This window comes from Heliconius melpomene, chromosome 9 (genome assembly GCF_056956725.1).
Source record: "Heliconius melpomene rosina isolate 202511_hmr_F chromosome 9, ASM5695672v1, whole genome shotgun sequence".
Taxonomy (NCBI): Eukaryota; Metazoa; Arthropoda; class Insecta; order Lepidoptera; family Nymphalidae; genus Heliconius; species Heliconius melpomene.
The window spans coordinates 5047281-5059723 of record NC_140397.1 but is presented as its reverse complement, the minus strand read 5'-3'; positions in this window follow the sequence as shown (position 1 = coordinate 5059723).

Genomic DNA, 12443 nt, shown 5'->3' with positions numbered 1-12443 from the left:
CTTTTAATGTTTTTGTCAAATTTTCATAGATTTACATATGAAATTTGTGTACTAGTAAGCGGACTAGCTAAGTTTATTACTATCGACCTGCTTGCGGCTCTGCCAGTTTAAATTGGTTAAGCTGTCCATGTGATTAGCCTGAAATAAAAAATGGTACAGCAAACAAAAATTTTAAAATCATTGTTTTGAATTCTATTACATCAATAAATGCTCCCAGTAATAAATATTCTCATATATCTTCCATACACAGACAGAGGTGAGTTTCAGTTTTATTATTCTCATAGATATCAAAATGTATGGAAAACAAAATTATAAAATGGAATTATTCATCTATTTTTTTAAACATTAACAGATACTTTATTTATGTTTATTAAATAATTTTACTTAGGGCATCTATGCATAACCGCATAATAATATCGAAATTAGTATAGGAATCTCATTGTTCCAAGAAGGTTCTTGTTCTTCATAATAAATAATATATGATCCAATTACCCCCTTGATAAGCGAGTGATGGCAGCCAAGCTTGAAATTCTAATTTTATTTAAAATTATTGGTAATTTGAACGTGAACAATTCAAAACTGTGTAATTTTCGAGTATTTTTCTATATAACATTAATTTTATACGTCGTCATTCTAACTCTATAATATTATTAAACTTTTTATTATATCAGCGACCAGCTTGTGGCGACGCCCGCTTGATCTATACTATTAATTATTATTATTTAAGCATATTTAGGTAAATTATTGCTCCCAAATCTTCCATTGAAAATACCATTAAGATTTATAGAAAAACGCTCTTACATATTGTGAAACGAAAGCACCTATAACTTATTTTATTAATATAATTTAAAAATAGACATAAAAATACAATTACAAGACTATAATAATTGTACAATTGAACTTTGAGTATTGAAACGAACTTGTTATAATGCAAAAGAATTCACAAGTCCCCTTAGTTCTCTCTTTGAGTGGTTTTGTCGAATCTATGAAAAATGCTAGGGTCGTCAATTACTTATATTATTTTGTATTTATTTTTATATAAATTTATATAGATTCAAGTACTTTAAAAAAGAGTTACATAGTCGACAAATAAGGCATTTTTTATATTCTAAGAAGCTTTTATTAAATTGACTTTTAATTTTGTAACTATGCAATATAATATTTATTACCCGCTTGTAATAAATAATTGTCAATAATGAAACTTGGCTAACATAGAAGTAACCTACTAAATAATGATATGGTATCATGGAGCTGATCCAATGATGACCCAAGACCAGAAATTGCAAGGTTTCATAGGTTCCTAGTAAATCACTCGTTCTAAGGCTCATATATTTATAACTCCGTACACATTCTATTCTAATCTAGCTGAATAAATGAAAGGTTTATTATTAGATCTTACCCTACCCTAAATAAAATAAAAATTATATTTTCTAAGAAGATTTTCATTTAGTAAACAACCCTAGTATACAAGAACCTGTTTGGTCTAGCGAGTGGGCGCAAGATACTCCCACAACGGTCCTTATGAGATAATTCTTATCACATATATAATTAATGTCTGGGAAATGTGTGTGTATATATAACTCTTATCAGTTTCATGTGTTAGATGTTCTTTTTATTTTAATGACAAGGTTCTTGTTTCGAATTAATAATAATTATTTGTGTGTATCTTGACACTATTTTCTCTTAACCTAACCTGCTATATGAAAAAAGCTTGTAGCAGCTATAGATTTGAGAAATTAACTAAATTGAAATTAATTATTTATTTAAAAAAAATATTATATATAACTATATAATTACGTTTTTTTTTTCATATTTCTTAAATGTTCAACGTAGGCATAAGTATAAAAAAAAATCTAAATAATGAATACAATAAATTAATAAAAATGTTAACGCCATGTAAAGGGTAAAAAGGTCGCCACAAGTAGGTTAAACTTATATGACGATATCACTAACTTGTGACGTCACACGGCTTGCAGAGTAATAAACGCTAGAACTTTATTTTAATTTAATAAATGTATATATATCTGTATCCAAGACGATATTAACAAGGACGTAAATCTACTCTTGTAATTTTTTATATAGAATTCCTTTAAAATATTGTTAAATATGTCAATATCTTTTTACGTTTTTAGCTTATTTATAATGAATTAAAAATAAATTATGTTTCCCATTTCATGATAAGAATAATTAAACAATTTCACAGTAAGCAATCACTTCTGTAAAAACACCAGTCGCCCCAGACACATACAAATTATTAACTTGGACCGTTTCCAATTTAATATATTTTATATGTACTTAATATAAAGTCTAGTTTTTAGAACTTTGTTAATTTGTAAATTAATTTACTTTTTAAAATGAAAAATATATTTTTATAATAGAAATATGAAGAGAATTCTTAAAATTATTATTTTAAATTTATATTTACAACTTTAGTTAATTTGATTTTCTGCGTGTGTTGTATTATGACAAAATATTATTCAAAAAGTAAAAAAGTCTAAACAAATCTCTCTTGTTAATTTACTATATGTTTTTTCTAAGATATTTACATTTATAAGATATTTTCAATTCGGAAAATGTTGTTTTATAATGAAAGAAATCTAAGAAATGTTGAAACTTAAAACCAATCACGCCATAGAAATTATTCGTTGACGAGATATTTTATTACAAGTTTATTCATAATTCGTATAACTAAGCAAATTAAAACTTTTTATTTATTTGTGGAGCTTCCTTTCATTTTTAATAAAAATTTTTTTAAGAACAACAAGGGCTCATAATGCTTGAAAATTGTATTAAGCAAGTTCTTTTGCATTGAATCAATTTCAAATTTCCAATACGTTTTTGACTTTTAGTTAATCTTAATAGTACTGAAAAACTTTTTAATTTGACATAAATCAATTCTGTCAGGAATATCTAATTGCAATTTTCTAATACATACATAATCCAGAATATTATTGGCAGAAGTGAATTTATTTCTAACAGAGATTTCTACCAATCTATTGGTGTGAGAAAATAGAAACTTTTGCATTATATGTAATAACATTTTTTCTCTTTCTTTTTATTGAATTATGACATCATTTAAGAACTGCATTAGATAAAATCACATTTTCCCCTTTTAAGAAAACTAAAATTTACAGTCTTCACAGAGTTGTTCTCAATGTACCAACTGGCTTTTTAAATGCGCAGCGAACCAAAAAATCTCTTTAATCTGTCGGAATGTTTTTTTTTTCTTAGTCGTCAGTCATCTCAGGTTGGTATTGACGGTAGTATGGTTAAAATTAAAAATGGCGACGATTTCTTTGAATAGCCAGCCGTCTCGGATAAATTTCAGTCAAAAAAGATCTGTCATATGAATACTTCAAAATATTATATTTATATTTTTATAGCGGTCGTAAGTGCTCTGTGATAGGAATGTATCCCTACTAGAGGAAGGTGTCTGGTTTCTATTTATTGTCATTTCCAAACTAAGGCGAGTTTTTGCGCTTTACAATATACATGTGTGATGTCATATTACAGTAGGAGTGGTTAGTTGATTAAATTGACATGGTTAGTGTTTTCTTAAATTATGGACGCAGAAAAAGTAAATAAAAATTAATCTATCTGTTTGGGAGTTATGACACCACAGAATAGGGGGTCCGTGACGTAGCGGATAAGCTCCAAGAGCGTCGCCTGAGATGGTTTGGCCACGTTACGCGCCGGCCTAAGTACTATGTCGAATGCAAGTGCCTTGCTGTACCAGTTCCTGGAGCGCGACCTCCCGGACGCCCAAGGAAGCGCTGGTTGGATGTCGTGATGCAGGACAAGAGAGCCAATGGTTTAACCACCGAGGACGCAAAAGATCATGCAAAGTGGAGTAGGTTGAGTAGGAAGGCAGACCCTGGTAACAGCCGGGATTAACGCAAGAATACATACATACACGGACACTTCAAACTTATAATCTCTTCTATTTCTATTCTATTTTGTAATTTAAATCTGTTCCAACACTATCGACAGTCCATGCATTAAATTTCCAATATCGAGGGTGTATAAAAGGAAAAAAGTAAACTAAACCTTTCAGTTCAACATTCATGCAACTGAAATTGTAATGAAAGCTTCAGTTACTAAACCGATAGTTCAAACGTTTCAACGAGTGAAGAGTACTTGTTATGACAACCTTTATTGATTTATTTTTATTTCACATATCCTATCCTATCCTGAGGGTGTCGTGCAGTGGCACAAGGGTGTGACTGTCACGCAACGGTTGTGGGTTCGATCCCCACTCGAGGAAGTGAAATATTTATTTACGTTTATATTTCTTCGCTCTGGTGTCGAGGTAAAGCGCGGCGTTGAGTTCTGCCACTCAACACGGAATACCTCCAGACTTTGGCAGAAAGTAGGGAACGGAGTGTCTTAACACTACCTTCTATCTGCTTACCCTGATGTCTGCGGGATAGAGCGTGAAGTAATCCTATCCCATTATCATTAAAAATGTGGACATTTCTGAGGATGAGCGTTTGTTCCACATTCACGTAAAGCCTACTGAACGGTTTTGAAGGAAAATTTACAGTAATATTGCTTATACATCAGAATGACACATAGGCTATAAATTATGTAAAGATTTAATGATTTGGCTATAATATAATAAACGAGCGAAGCCACGTAAGTATTTGCTACCTTTATAGGTAGTTATTTAACCCAACTAATTTTTGTAATTTTTTAGTTAATTAGTGTAGATTAAATTAATTAAAGATAATTAATTTCGATAAAACCTTAAAGTATATGAAACTTAGTTCATATATTTAAGGCACAAATCAGCGTACGTCTCATATATAACTATAATACATTGTTCTGGACAGACGTGACTCTTCGCCTAAGCAAATATGATGATTGACTGCCTCCTGAACCTGATTTACATAAAAAAATAGTTTCTATTTCCTGCAATACAAGAAAACAAATATTTGCCTATTTTATAAAAATACCAGACACCTTGTTTGTGTTAGCTCCATAAAGAAGACAGTTCAATAATGTCGAGTAACTAAAGTCGTAACTTGTGGAAGTTTATTTGATAAACAAGATTAATGGAATGGATGGAAGAAAAAAAAATCGGTATAATTTCTTTATTATCTAGGGCATTAGAATATTTAGGAATAGATATAAGAAAATTTTTATTCTTATATAGAACTGTCGTTTTTGTGGAAAAAATGGATGTTCTTGGAAAACATCTGCTATTAGTTATGAAAATTAAAGACTGTATTTATGTATCCTGTATCTATGAAAACAGGTATCTCAAGATCGACAGTTCTTCTCGAGCAGTTTATAAATACGTGCCTTAAACTATTAAGTTTAATGAAGTTTCTACTGGAATAAAATTATATTTTAATTGTAGGTATTTTCTGATACATATTAGCTACGTTCCAGGCAATAGGTATATACTCTAAAAAAGTTACTTATCTATAATATTGTCATAAAAAAACTTTTTTTCTAAACAAAATGCCAGAGACGATTACAAAATAAAACAGACATTAAAAAATAAAACAGCCAGCCTTAAAGTCAGAAATCAAAAAATAAATACTAAAATTACAATAAGATGATTCAATTGTTATTCAATATGTCTCTATAAATATTCCATTAAATAAAACAGAAGTCTCATTAGCGAAGCAAAATGGAGAAACAATCTCATTATAAGAACCAAAGACAAAAGAAATATATTACTTTTCGAATTGGTTTTTCGTAATTAAATTAGCCTGGGATCTCGTTCAGAAAAAAATATAATCAAAATAAGAGATGGCACGCCGCAGGGCGTTGTATGTAACTTGTCAGTAAAATTAAATATATTTTAACATTTTCTTATTTAAGAAATGTTTTATAATGTATATAAAGGTATAAAATAAAAGTATTGAAAAGCCGATTCTGTGAAAGAAAGATTTAAAAGAAATATTTTTATATAGTTTTGGAAAGTAGCTTTTCTTATCTTATCTAAAATGAATATAATAGGTAAATGTTGTTTTAATGTAAATGAATTAACGTTTTAGAATTATTTCGACAATAAGTTGTACGAATTATTTTATAAAAAAAATAAAACTGGTCAAGTGCGAGTTGAATTAATCCACCCTGTGTTCTTTACTAATTTCAGTATTGTATTTCAACTTTTAGTTTTGTTTTAGTAAAATGCCAACTACTTTATGAAATTTAAAGTTACATTACTTATATCAGCTCAGGATGTATTTTTTATTTCTAAAACAATCAAAATTCTTATGGCGGTAATATAAGCGGTGTTCTTGAAACATAAGGGTTCTACAAATATTTATGTACTTCCAGCGGGTTGAAGCCGTGAACCGCGTCGGTGGAAGGCTACGTCACAATTTGTCATACCAGAGCAGGAATTAAAAAAATAAGTTATTCCCCCTATTGGGAATCGAATTCATTACGTTTATGAACTTAAGTTTATTTATTTACTTCAAATATGCGTTTTTTTTCGTATTGCTTCACACTGTATCCCCCACAAAGCAAAATAGGCAGAGGGAACCTAAGACTCCCTTGTGCACCGAGGAATTTCCGAGACATTGCGTTTTAAGTAGTGAAACTTAACGTAACTATATAATTGTAGCTTATAATATCGATCAAAATGTATTTATTTTCAGTTCGCGTGTAAGGAATTACTATGTAATTCAAATACCAAGGCCAAGGATACCATGCGTGAGTGTTTCAAGGTTACTGTATAATATAGCTGATTTAGTATTGGTTATATTATCATATATATACATGAGTAGTTAAGTAGATAAAAAAATAATATGTGTGTACATCTATCGTTGAAAATTCTCAATTTAAATGGTTAAAAATATTAATAAAAATCAGCTTCACGCTAAATCCCGCACACAGCAGGGTAGGCAGAGCAGAACCTAGTGTTAAGACTAGTTAGACTAGCTAGTTTTCCACTTTCTGCCGAATTCTGGAGGCATTGCGTGTTGGGTGGCAGAACTCAACGCCGCGCTTTGCCTCGACACCAGAGCGAAGAAATGGAAATATAAACTTAAATAAATATTTTACTTCCTCGAGTGGGAATGGAACCCACAACCGTCGCGTTGCAATCCCACCCTTGTGCCGCTGCGAATGCAGGATTTTTGTTTTGGAAAATGGTAAAGAATATTATTACAGATCGCCTATTATAAATCTGAAGGAAATTAAATTAAAAGGTCATGGATTATTTGAATGATATCTGTGTTTTATTGTTCTAAATCATGTAAATTGTAGGTTCGATCTCCACTAGGAGGTTCTTCTTCTTCCAGCTTTGGAAAGATATAGGGCGACGTCAGATCTGATCCAAGCAAAAACGAAATGTCTCAATCCTAGATTCTCATTGCCTACCGTGCTATGTTCGGAATAGGTACACTGAAGGTGAATAAAAAAAATATAATTAAATAAATTAATTATTCTCAAAATTATACGCTTATTTTCATTAAATAAATAATTTGTATAATTTTATTCGATAAATTTATTGGTTAGCGGTTGATCTATAAATTACCTACGTATAAATTTTCTTCAGAGTGGCGTTTACGGTACGGTATATTGCGTTGTCAGTTATGTCAGTACCTTGCCGCGATGGTATTAATTTTTAATAAATAAAAACTTTATTGCATATTATTTAAATTTAATAGCTAATTATAGTCTATAATAATTATGATGACCGTAATGTCAAAATTGCATGAGAGTTCGCCCGCTCGCGGCAATGTTCCCGCAGATTAGAAACACGAACAACAACTGATATGCTATTTATTTTATTATATTTTTATTAAATAAATTCGAGTCAAGCTAGAAAATTACTATGATTCTTCGTACTTTTTTAGAAACGTATAAAAACTTGAACGTAGTGGGATTTGAACCCGTGCTTCTTGGAAACCGTCCAAGTTCAAATCCCGCTATGTTAAATTTGAAAAAATGTTAAAAATATGGTATAATATTTCCTTATTAGATTATCCAAAAAGATATAATTACATTCATCATCAACAACCATGTATTGTCCACTGCTGGACATAGGCCTTCCCCAATTCTCGCCACCACACTCGTTCCTCAGATCCTCTTCGGACCCATCCGCTACATAATTACAGTATCATGAGTTAATTTGGAGTCGTACGACTGCCCAAATCATGGTTCTGGGTTTGATTCACACTTGAGGGAATATATAAATTTAAGTAATATTATTTAATCTTTTAATTTAGTTAAAAAAAACCTGGCATAGAGCTACACTACAGTTTGTCACATACCTGAAACAGAAAGAACTGGTGTGACATCACTTCTATGAATAATAACTCTATGTTCGTTAGTATACGGGATATAGGCGAGCGGAATTTGATTATTATTAGGCCATGTTCATAAAAGAGAGTGCACTTAACAAGCGAAGTGATGTGACCTATTTTTACAGAGAAATATAGTGAAAATTATATTTGGGGCTAGATGAAAATAGGTTTTCTATATAACTGTGTACTGCGTGCCTATTGTGTATTTGAGTTACGTATTATTTTTTTACGATGGTGTCGAGGAAAAAGCGCTGCGTTGAGTTACGCCACTCAACGTAAAGGCTCCAAAATTCGGCGGAAAGTGGGGAACGGAGGGTCTTAACACTAAGGTCCCTCTACTTACCCTGCTACATACGTGATACATGGTGAGGCTAAAAAAAACATCATCTATAAGTAAAAGAAATCCATCTCTCTAAACATAATTTAGGAAATTGTTTCTTTTATTTGATTGTGGCAGTAATCTGTCGAAGAATGAACAATTTTGAAGATAAAAAAAGACATTTTATTACATAAAATACATAAAAAGACCACATAATCATTTTTCTTATAAAATATTTTATCGCGGTACGAGGTTGCGTCTGACTGTAATCGCGATGGGTGTGGGTTCAGTTTCCACTCATGGGAATTGTTTTATTTAATTTTTTTTTTTAACCCTACTCACCTAAGATATACCGTGGTGATGACTTTTGTCATTCTTTTAACAAATAGTAGGTTAATAAGTAGGTAAGGATGGAAATTGGAGAACGGAGTGTATTGACCTTATCTGAAGCTTAACAAATGAGAAATAATTTAGTTAGTAAATATAGATATCCATTCCATTATAAACACCCACATTTTTATAAAAATATACAAACAAAAATAAAAAGGAACCTGAAAGTTATTCAATTTATTATTTTTGGTTGACGAAGCGTCCAAGTTTCCATTTAACGAGAAAACTTCGACATTCTTCAGCTGAAAGTTTTAACGGCTGTCAAATATCTTCAGCACACAATATAGAATACTTGTTGACGACATATCTACACGTAATTCATTCGTTTTGTTGTTTTTTTATTGATAGTTCGAGTTTCTTTCGATTTCGTTACTTTTATATTGATTTTTGAGGTATAGTAGGACAGACAGACTGACCGAACGTGAACGTTGTGGATTGATTTCTACTAGGAGGAATGGAAATATTCAATTTTTGGAACGAAGTTCCTTACGGCAGGCTTGGAAGCGATAGGGATTTCGCTGCGTGACCGAACTGAAAAAAATGTGATAGTAAAACCGTAAGAAAAATGCGTGGAATAAAACCGTTAAATGAGTCGCATACACAGACGAGTAGTGTATAATACCTTTCTCTTTCTCCCTCTTTCTTTTGGGGTGGAGTGGTAATAGAAAGAGAAGGGATGAGAGTTAAAATTATTTTTATTTCTATTTTTCTATTCTATTTCTATGTAATTTTATGTTGTCAAACAAAATTAAAGAGACATATTTTGTTATTTTAGTTGATAATTTGAATTACGATGTTTTTTTATTTTAAGTAATTCATTATTTCCTAAAATACTGAATTTCCTAAATACTTTCTTGTACTTAAATAAAAACTAATCAGCAAAATTTAAGAGAAAAATCAAGAAAACCTACATAAAATTGAGCACGACTTTTTTTGCAATTTGTGTCGATTCTACATTAGCCGAAGGAACTTCGTTCCTACCTGGTGTCCCACGACACCACATAATATTTTTTTTTTTTACATGTTCAACCTAACTTATATATTTATGTACAAAGTAATTAATTTATTTTATTTGTAAAATGTTTCTTTTTTTTGTGTTTAATGTTAAAGCATTTTAGTTTAATGTTAATAGCAGATATTTTAGATATTATATTAGAAGACCGGGGTCTCCTAATACAGGCATTACTTGTTTAAAAGGAGATCTCTGTAACAATTATTTTTGTGTAATATCTGTTGAAGAAATAAAGTATTTTTATTTATTTTTTTATTTATATCTCCGCACCAGTATAAGGGCAGCGTTGAATTCCAGCACTTAACAAAAATATGTCGAAAATTCAGCGGAAATTGGTGAAAAGAATGTCTGAACACTAGGTTCTCTCTGCATGGCGGCAAAAAGCGTGAAGCTGGTTTCTTGTATTGACACTAAAGAGTGTTTAATTAAAATAGTATATTTTTTCCCCCAAAACCTAAATAATTACTGCACTTACATACGTCAAATAATAATGAAAGATGTGTTGTGTTTTGCGGGTTACAGCGTGAAACTGAAGCATCAATATAATATGTAATATTTTTTATAAACATATAGAACCTAGCCACTACCGAATTTCGATATTATTCCAATATATAATGTTTTTCTATACCCAAGAAATATAAACAGAGTTACGAAGAAACAAATATAAAATAACGAATAAAACGATACCTAATCGAAATGAACTGGTTCTAGTTCTAGAAATAGTTTTCACGTACGTTTTTCTAAATCTCCTAACAATAGTTTCCTTAATGGAAATAATCATGGCAATGGCGGTCTTAGCTATAAATGTCGCAAACCTTTTAACTCTGAAGCAAATTGCAAGAAATGTTGTTAGTATACCAATAATATGGAATTTATTATATGTAACCTATGTAACCTTGTGCATTATGGGGAACGGAGTCTCTTTACACTAGGCTCCCACTGCCTACCCTGAAGCTGATTGATGACTTGTAACCCAATCAGTTATTGTAATAACTGAGAATTAAATAATTTTTAGGAATGTAGATCAGCAATATATCAAATTTTTCGGAGAGTTCAGAGAAAACAACAAATAAGAAGAGAAGTCACTTGTTCACAGGCACTGGCAGTATCATAACGTTAGGAAGACTGTGTTCAATTCACTTTTTGGGATGTTTTTATAGGTACAATTTCCCTCCAAAACTAACTAACACATTTTTACTATAGACTCATAATGAATACTACCGCTAACATTTAACACTAGTTTCCTAGCCTATCTTGTTTTTGCTACATCTTTACTGATTACTGTCTTAAATTGCATCATTATACCTTTTTAATAAGGTAAGGTTCGTATAATTTTAATAAGGACTTGAAAGGTTTCGCATTTATCATGGTGAGTGTTCTGAAGAACTGTTTGACCTGTTACCTGCCGCCGAATTTTCTAACTGCACAGCACGGCACAAACTTAAATATCATCACCATCTGGATACGTGGCACTCTACTACTGTGCGTTTTCGTAGAAATTTCCTTCCACGCGCCACCGAACTGTGGAACGGTCTACCCGCGGCAGTGTTTCCAGGTCGGTACGATATGGGTACCTTTAAAAAGCGCGTCTATTTCCACCTCAAAGGCCGGCGACGCACCTGTAGCTCCTCTGGTGTTGCACGGGGTCGTGGGCGGCGGTGATCACCATCAGGTGACCCGAACGCTCGTTTGCCTTGTCCTTAATCAAATAAACATTATAAAAGAAAATAATTTATACTCTTCGAAGTCTTGTTTCTGTTATACACTTTCATAATTAGACCGACAAACTATGCAGCTGCTTCTAATTGGCTCTGCATCTCCAATTATGTTCGTTACAAGTTTACATTTGCCATTAGATAATGGCGCCGTAAGCTCTTCCTTGTTTATTGGATAATTGAATTGGTTGTAATTCTATATTAATAATTACATGTAATTTATGGGGATATAGGACACTGAAATGTAAAGATAAGAAAACATATTATATATTTTGAAAGACTAGAGAAATAATGTGTTATTAGCCTATTTAATTCAATCTATTCTCTATCGGAAATGAATAACGGGTTGTTCAGAATAAGTGAAGAGAATTCAGTATAATATCATTTTCTTCTTTCATCAATTCTCTTGCATACCCTCCATTATTTAATATTCTCGCGACCCTTGAATTTAGTGGGCAGAAGGAACTTACGTGTTTATTTAATTTAAAAAATTACGTACTTTTCATAAGTTGATATTGTACATTTAAATTCTTCAGATATAGTTCGTTGACAGTACATTCACCTTGTTTATAACAACGCTTACAAAGACATTTTGTAAGGGTCTATTTTCGTAACATCTAATTACTTTTCTAAGAATATTTCTGCTTCAAACGAGAATTTTCCACTTTTCTGCTTATGTGAGAATGTATTTATTTTAAATATTCTTATAAAATTATACATATGTAAATAAAACAACG